The following is an 8,900-nucleotide window of genomic DNA, read 5'->3' as shown; positions in this document are numbered from 1 at the left end:
GTAGTCGCGCGCGGAATTTAGCATGATGCAATACTTCTCCCTGGGAACTGTGTCAGACCTTCTGCTCCAATTATCTACGATTAAAAGACACAATCACACGGGAAGGCCTGCCTCACAAAGCGTCAACTTTATCTCATCTTCAAATTTTATCCAAAAAAGAAGATGTCGTTAAAAAACTATTAAACATAGTTCAATGAGTGAGTTACAATTTGATAATGCTTTGAAACTGTTTTAATGTAATTCACGGTCAACGTTGTTAAAGAAAAATGGTCATGAAGGACAAATGTATTATCTATTCATTTACATAAGAATGATGGTTTGGTAAAAATATTTTTATTGTGTTAAGATATTCTCCTTATTGGTCTACTTCGTTGAAATGCAGATATCAGACGTCTCATTGAGTACAAATATACGAAAGATATAGATGCTCTCTCACATGTCATTGCCGTCCATTTAATTTACCTGTGCGAAGAACGATGAATTCACTGTCATATTATGAATACTTTTTTGTTTTGAAGGACATCCAGCCGTCTGTTCTGTTTCATGGGGAAAAAGAACTACACGCCTACTGGTGCATTTAATTAATAACACCCAATCTGATTGGTTGATATCAATTGCCTGGCACGTGGCTACCTCTGAAAAAACATGAATGATTTTGTTACATGTTTGTGTATTAATCGTAGTAGTACAGTCGGAGGCGTGTCAGAACAGCCAATGAGCAGTATGCTAAACAACAGCCACTCCCCTTGACGTAAACAGTGTCTATATAACAGTGACTGGTGATATGTTTAACACTATCGCTGTTGGAATCACATCACCGAAAACGCTACCTTATAGTAATTATCTATTTTCATAGTTTTAATTTACAATAAGTACAGGATGTACAACATACGACGAGCAGCACAACGATCAACATTGGAGCTGTGAAGACCAGTCAGCACTTAGCAAACTACGACAAGTTGGATTGGTAGCTTGATCGATTGCAGTCTTATTTTTTCTGTAATTTTTTTTGATAACGACAAATCACTCTTTTTCTGTCTCTAACAAGTTTGAAAAAGATTTTAAGAAACTGAAGATGTTTCTGAAGGATTCGAAATCGATTAGTGAGAACATGAAAGAAAAAAATGTGCATGGACGTTCAGGTAACATCACAAGAAATCCAAGTAAAGCGATGTCTTGTATACGAAACCCAATCACCATCAAGAATTCCAAAGTGACAATGTGTGTGCTTCTCGTGTTGCTGAACTTTGCTATACAGGACGTGCAGGCGGTACCATGCAGAGGTGGATGTCAAAACAATGGTATGATGATTATGCCCACCTCCCTGTTTGGGTACTGCCGGTGTGTATGTATAGGGCCATATGCAGGACCCACATGCGAATTTAAAACCAAACGACGGGTCAAAATACGAAAACTCATCAAGATTAAGGGCACACTAAAGGAACTGATACAACGACGAATGGAACAGAAAGAATGAAAATCTATAAGCTGTCCAGGTACGTTTTGATAAGGTTTGGTCATTATAATAGATTTCCAATGTGTAATTAATGAAAATAATGATTAAATCCTGATGGTATATGTACAATAGGGTTACGCATGGCATTAGCCACTGGGGGGAATTGTTTGCCGATATCTGTTGCCAAAGAGATGGTTATTACAAATAGATGTACCCAATTCTTCAACATCATTTGAAATTCATTAAAATCGTGATTTAGAAATAGCTTTTCGATGTACTTACTAGATTTACAATATGATTGATTTGATGTTGAATTGATATCATATATCTAAATCATTATACACATGTCAGCATATGTCATTGTAAGACCGATGGTGTTGTGCTTTATGTAAGTCCTACCAAGGCCACTCTGTCACCAGTTATGTAATCCTCCACTAAGTCGGGATGAGGTTCTGACATATACAAATGTTTTATATGTTAACTTGCGAAGCCATTTCAACATCATCCTTGTTTTATTTGATATTTGATATTTTATTTCCTCTATTTTATTTGTCCGCCAATACAACTTTATGAAGGATGATTTATACCTAGTAGTTTTACCCCTCTCGATCCCTCCGTCTAGCCGACATTCCTTCGCTTAACCTACATACTGGTTCCATAATACACAACGATTAATTATGACCTAAGTATTCATTACAGCCCCTATAGTAAAGGTTCGCCAACCAATTGACCATGGAAAACTGGCATGGAATTCTAAGGTATAGATTTAATTTGGCGACCACAATCAAAATTGTTTGATACATTGTACCACACTTACTGCACCAGTCCCCCGGACAGTAGCTGGTATGTGTTAATGGCATATGGACGCTATATTTAGTAATCATAATATTTACATATCCAAATGCCGGAAACAATGGAAATATATATGCTTCAGATCATTTGTTATACATATTTGAACATCAACTGTGAATCGTGTAGGTAGCGGACTTAGGGAACGCTTTACAAATCATACACTCCCAACCTTTTCCACAAACACTAACAACCGAAGTTAAATCATGTTCACACCTACAATTACCTGCTGGAACGTCCTTGCAGTCTAGTGATAAATCATACAGCGTGTGTCATACTGGAAAATGTTATCAATGGTATATTGATTAAAATATTTACAAAAGAAAATCAAAGTGAAACACAATTAAAACACGATGAGCATGTAGTGGATTATCCGCCTGTCGTTGTTGCAGCTGCAACAGATGGTAGACAGTATGACGAAATCCTCTGAAAACTTACCTCACTACTGTTTACTATACGCATTCTTTAAACGTATATATACACGACATAGCAACCCACAGGAGTGTTTATTCTGAGCTACACTAACAAATGTACCCTGTTTGGATGAGATATATCTTTTTCTGTGATACTGTTACATTTTGATCGTAAATATAGTAGTGTAGTACAGATTTATCAGATAGACAATAACCCTGAGTGTTTCACTAATGTCAAACATTAGCAGGTGATGATTAGTAGTGTTGGCTGTCAACTGCCGTGTACTTTACGTTGACGGATTAATGTATATACCACATAATGAAATGTTTTTCTACCTATCATTGTTCAATATGATATGCCAGTTGTAAATCTTAATAAAAATTCTTTTGTAGTTTGTACTGACGTTAGGTTTCCTTCCTTTTGATTTATTTGTATCAATCCATACAAAATACAGATTTTGGCGTATTTCAAATATGGCTGTAAACGAGATAAAGACTGAATTGACTTACCATTCTCTTCAACCATCTGAATGTTTCTGTTATTCTGTGGAGAATTTACGCTCCTTTTTACTACAAACAGAAAATAAAGCATTTGTCGAAGGTGAAGCTAAACTCATGCATTTTCACAAAACAAATGTGCCAAGCATCAGATCGGGGACTAGGAGTATCAATACATCGTCTATAAAAGAAATAAATATGGACACACCTAAATATCACACTCATCGATTACTAATCCTACATCTACCATTCATTTCCATCTCCTTGTAGCACACGCACCCTTTCCCTTTCTGTTTTTCAATATGCTTCTCAACTGTGTCTAATTCGATCAGGGACTTATCGATAGGTTTAATGAGTGAATATTGCTCAGCATGATACTGGTGGGACCCCCAATAGCCCACGAAACAATTGCATGATTTCTATCAATTCTAGATACAATCTGTGTTATTATTGTATTATCCTATTCGTTTGTATATAATTGACGTTTATTATTGAATTAATGATAATGTTTTCAATCATTCTGTATTTGCAGATAAAAGACCTTTAGGGACTGCTGCGACCCAACATTCCAGACCCCCGCTACGGTAGCCTCTCCAGTGCTAGGTCCGAGGCGTGATTACTCAAAGTCCATGATGAATAACCGCTGGACAGGCACATCAGTCGAGAGTACCTGACTCCTTCCTGGGGTACAGACACACGGAACCTCCCTCGTACACTTCCCTTTTCTGGGGAATGGAACTGTTGTCTTCTCTTTGTGAATTAGCAACTCCTGTGTTCTATAAAATGGACCTGTCTCTTGATGGTGAACCAACTCCCGCGTTACATCATCCCGAACGGACTGCTAGTGAACTAACTTACTGATTCTGTTAATTGGAACTCACACTTCTTAAACAACCTTACCCGTTCTATCAACCGGAATGACGTCTGTTAGTGAACGAACTATCTTTCTCCTTTGGGATAAAATTGTATATCTACTCTTGAACAGAAAACATCCCTTTCCAGCGGGTACAAATGCTTTTCGGCTGAAAAGGCTATGTTTGCATTGAATTAATATGTAATTTTGTTCCACAAAATAGCGATTTCTATACACCTTACTCAGCAACTCTAAAAATATAATCTTGCCTTCAACAAGTGGACCAGTGACGATCCTCTTAAAAGAGTAAACATGTTTCTGAGCAAATATTCCTTTACAGGAGTCTGTCTCTGCCTAACAACCACTCAGCCAGCTTTAGCCTTAGGTAGTGACGTGTTTTCAATGCAAAGTTGTTTCATGTTTTTTTTACAAATTTTATTTTTGTTAATTTATTGAACGTTTTCATGTTATGTGGTGTTATGCAAATTCATTGTACCTTAAGTATGAGAATGACATAAATCATTAAAGTGAATGAACGCATAAGCTTTCAGTTTTAGTTTTGATTTCAATTTCATCTAATCTTTTGTTTTAGTTTTGCTTCTATAGTCTTTTTTATATAAATCTTGCGCCTATTTTAATTAAATGGACGAAGACTGCACGAAACATGAACACTAAGCATACCGAAACAAACATCTGAAATACGTTTAAACAGCTGATACCAATAACCGAGCCATCGGTAATTGATATACCTCCAACGTCTGTATATCACTTAACTTTATTGGATTCATATCCCGGATACAGCTTTTTTTTAGTCATATTTAGCATAATATGACGAATGTTTCTATCAGGTAGTGTATGTATAACAACTGTAAAACAAATTAAAACACTATACGACTATCAAATGTTTTTAGAGCTCCCTTACGAGCATTTATATGCAGTAAAGAATCCTAGATACACTGGGATAATATAAAATCGATATACTGAGGTTTTCGGAGTAATATGTTAACCTTAAAGCATAATACCATTAGGATTTGTAACGTTATTACGTTAGAAAATGCTGCAAACAAGGAATACATATCGTTGAGTCAGGAAATCAGCCTTTTACTGTCCCGGTAAGATTTACGTGTAAAAAATTTATGGGTATAAATATAATATTTCCGTTATATCTTTGTGTTATGATATATGAAGATGACTTGATACATTGGAGGTACAATGTATATTGATTTCATATCCATGATAACCAATTAATGACATTTTAGAGTAAGAAACTCAACAATAATTTATGTATAGCAAGAATACGTTATTATCGGCGAAATAGATTAGTCAATGATTCAAATTATCATAGAGTAATAGTATAGCATAAAGGCGTATCACTTTATACCACGTATAAACTCATCACAGTCTTGTTGTTGATCTTGCTAATATTGAGCCATCAATGTGCAATCACAATTACGCAATTAACTCAATAAAAACGTCACGAACGCTTTTCTACTTTGTGATCATAGTACAGGTGTTCAACTTATCTCAGCAGTACATGTTTCCGTGAAAATGTATGTATTTTTTCGAGCATATCTAAATGACGACATAAGTTCATGGCTGTGAACCATGTTGGAGCATATTTCGTGATAAGTCTGTTTAAAACCAATTAAAACATACCTAGTAAGAAGTAAAAAACAAGGAAAATAATGACGGTAAAATCAGGTGTAAAAAGAGGAGAAATAATGACGGTAAAATCAGGTGTAAAAAGAAGGAAATAATGACTGTTAAATCTGAAGTAAAAAGAGGGGAGATAATGACGGTAAAATCAGGTGTAAAAAGAAGGAAATAATGACTGTTAAATCTGAAGTAAAAAGAGGGGAGATAATGACGGTAAAATCAGGTGTAAAAAGAGGGGAAATAATGACGGTAAAATCTGAAGTAAAAAGAGGGGAGATAATGACGGTAAAATCTGGTGTATAAAGAAGGAAATAATGACGGGAAAATCAGGTGTAAAAAGAAGGAAATAATGACGGTAAAATCTGAAGTAAAAAGAGGGGAAATAATGACGGTAAAATCTGAAGTAAAAAGAGGGGTGATAATGACGGTAAAATCAGGTGTAAAAAGAAGGAAATAATGACGGTAAAATCAGGTGTAAAAAGAAGGAAATAATGACGGTAAAATCTGAAGTAAAAAGAGGGGAAATAATGACGGTAAAATAAGGTGTAAAAAGAGGGGAAATAATGACGGTAAAATCTGGTGTATAAAGAAGGAAATAATGACGGAAAAATCAGGTGTAAAAAGAAGGAAATAATGACGGTAAAATCTGAAGTAAAAAGAGGGGAAATAATGACGGTAAAATCAAAATCAGGTGTAAATAGAGGGGAAATAATGACGGTAAAATTTGGTGTAAAAAGAAGGAAATAATGACGGTAAAATCAGGTGTAAAAAGAAGGAAATAATGACGGTAAAATCAGGTGTAAAAAGAAGGAAATAATGGCGGTAAAACCAGGTGTAAAAAGAGGGGATATAATGACGGTAAAATCTGGAGTAAAAAGAGGGGAAATAATGACGTTAAAATCAGGTGTTAAAAGAAGGGAAATAATAACGGTAAAATCTGAAGTATAAAGAAGGAGAGAATGACGGTAAAATATGATGTATGAAGAAGGAAATAATGACGGTAAAATCTGAAGTATAAAGAGGAGAAATAAAGACTGTAAAATCAGGTGTAAAAAAAAGGAAAATAATGACGGTAAAATCTGAAGTAAAAAGAGGGGAAATAATGACGGTAAAATCTGAAATAAAAAGAAGAGAAATAATGACGGTAAAATCAGGTGTAAAAAAAGGAAATAATGACGGTAAAATCAGTTGTAAAAGGAAGGAAATAATGACGGTAAAATCAGGTGTAAAAATAAGGAAATAATGACGGTAAAATCTGGTGTATAAAGAAGGAAATAATGACGGTAAAATCAGGTGTAAAAAGAAAGAAATATTGACGGTAAAATCTGAAGTATAAAGAAGGAAATAATGACTGTAAAATCAGGTGTAAAAAGAAGGAAATAATGACGGTAAAATCTCAAGTATAAAGAAGGAAATAATGACTGTTAAATCAGGTGTAAAAAGAAGGGAAATAATGACAGTAAAATCTGAAGTAAAAAGAGGGGAAATAATGACGGTAAAATCAGGTGTAAAAAGAAGGAAATAATGACGGTAAAATCTGGTGTATAAAGAAGGAAATAATGACGGTAAAATCAGGTGTAAAAAGAAGGAAATAATGACGGTAAAATCTGAAGTAAAAAGAGGGGAAATAATGACGGTAAAATAAGGTGTAAAAAGAAGGGAAATAATGACGGTAAAATCTGGTGTATAAAGAAGGAAATAATGACGGAAAAATCAGGTGTAAAAAGAAGGAAATAATGACGGTAAAATCTGAAGTAAAAAGAGGGGAAAATAATGACGGTAAAATCAGGTGTAAATAGAGGGGAAATAATGACGGTAAAATTTGGTGTAAAAAGAAGGAAATAATGACGGTAAAATCAGGTGTAAAAAGAAGGAAATAATGACGGTAAAATCAGGTGTAAAAAGAAGGAAATAATGGCGGTAAAACCAGGTGTAAAAAGAGGGGATATAATGACGGTAAAATCTGGAGTAAAAAGAGGGGAAATAATGACGTTAAAATCAGGTGTTAAAAGAAGGGAAATAATAACGGTAAAATCTGAAGTATAAAGAAGGAGAGAATGACGGTAAAATATGATGTATGAAGAAGGAAATAATGACGGTAAAATCTGAAGTATAAAGAGGAGAAATAAAGACTGTAAAATCAGGTGTAAAAAAAAGGAAAATAATGACGGTAAAATCTGAAGTAAAAAGAGGGGAAATAATGACGGTAAAATCTGAAATAAAAAGAAGAGAAATAATGACGGTAAAATCAGGTGTAAAAAAAAGGAAATAATGACGGTAAAATCAGTTGTAAAAGGAAGGAAATAATGACGGTAAAATCAGGTGTAAAAATAAGGAAATAATGACGGTAAAATCTGGTGTATAAAGAAGGAAATAATGACGGTAAAATCAGGTGTAAAAAGAAAGAAATATTGACGGTAAAATCTGAAGTATAAAGAAGGAAATAATGACTGTAAAATCAGGTGTAAAAAGAAGGAAATAATGACGGTAAAATCTGGTGTATAAAGAAGGAAATAATGACGGTAAAATCAGGTGTAAAAAGAGGGGAAATAATGACGGTAAAATTTGGTGTATAAAGAAGGAAATAATGACGGGAAAATCAGGTGTAAAAAGAAGGAAATAATGACGGTAAAATCTGAAGTAAAGAGAGGGGAAATAATGACGGTAAAATCAGGTGTAAAAAAAAGGAATTAATGACGGGAAAATCAGGTGTAAAAAGAAGGAAATAATGACGGTAAAATCTGAAGTAAAAAGAGGGGAAATAATGACGGTAAAATCTGAAGTAAAAAGAGGGGAAATAATGACGGTAAAATCAGGTGTAAAAAGAGGGGAGATAATGACGGTAAAATCTGGTGTATAAAGAAGGAAATAATGACGGGAAAATCAGTTGTAAATAGAAGTAAATAATGACGGTAAAATCTGAAGTAAAAAGAGGGGAAATAATGACGGAAAAATCTGAAGTAGAAAGAGGGGAGATAATGACTGTAAAATCTGGTGTATAAAGAAGGAAATAATGACGGTAAAATCAGGTGTAAAAGGAAGGAAATAATGACGGTAAAATCAGGTGTAAAAATAAGGAAATAATGACGTTAAAACTGGTGTATAAAGAAGGAAATAATGACGGTAAAATCAGGTGTAAAAAGAAGGAAATAATGACGGTAAAATCTGAAGTAAA

At 34.3% G+C, this 8,900-nt stretch overlaps 1 long non-coding RNA gene across 1 annotated transcript; it reads left to right on the top strand.

Annotated features, from left to right (window-relative positions):
- Positions 1–791: 791 nt before the first annotated feature.
- LOC132557560 (uncharacterized) lies at positions 792–4,612 on the top strand. The gene is made up of 2 exons (XR_009554517.1): positions 792–1,496; positions 3,749–4,612. It is a non-coding gene; the product is annotated as an uncharacterized LOC132557560 (long non-coding RNA).
- The last annotated feature ends 4,288 nt before the right edge of the window (positions 4,613–8,900 follow it).

This window comes from Ylistrum balloti, unplaced genomic scaffold, assembly GCF_031769215.1.
Source record: "Ylistrum balloti isolate Yb309-2 unplaced genomic scaffold, AGI_CSIRO_Ybal_v1 Utg370696, whole genome shotgun sequence".
Lineage (NCBI taxonomy): Eukaryota > Metazoa > Mollusca > Bivalvia > Pectinida > Pectinidae > Ylistrum > Ylistrum balloti.
This window is presented reverse-complemented; position numbering and strand designations above follow the sequence as displayed.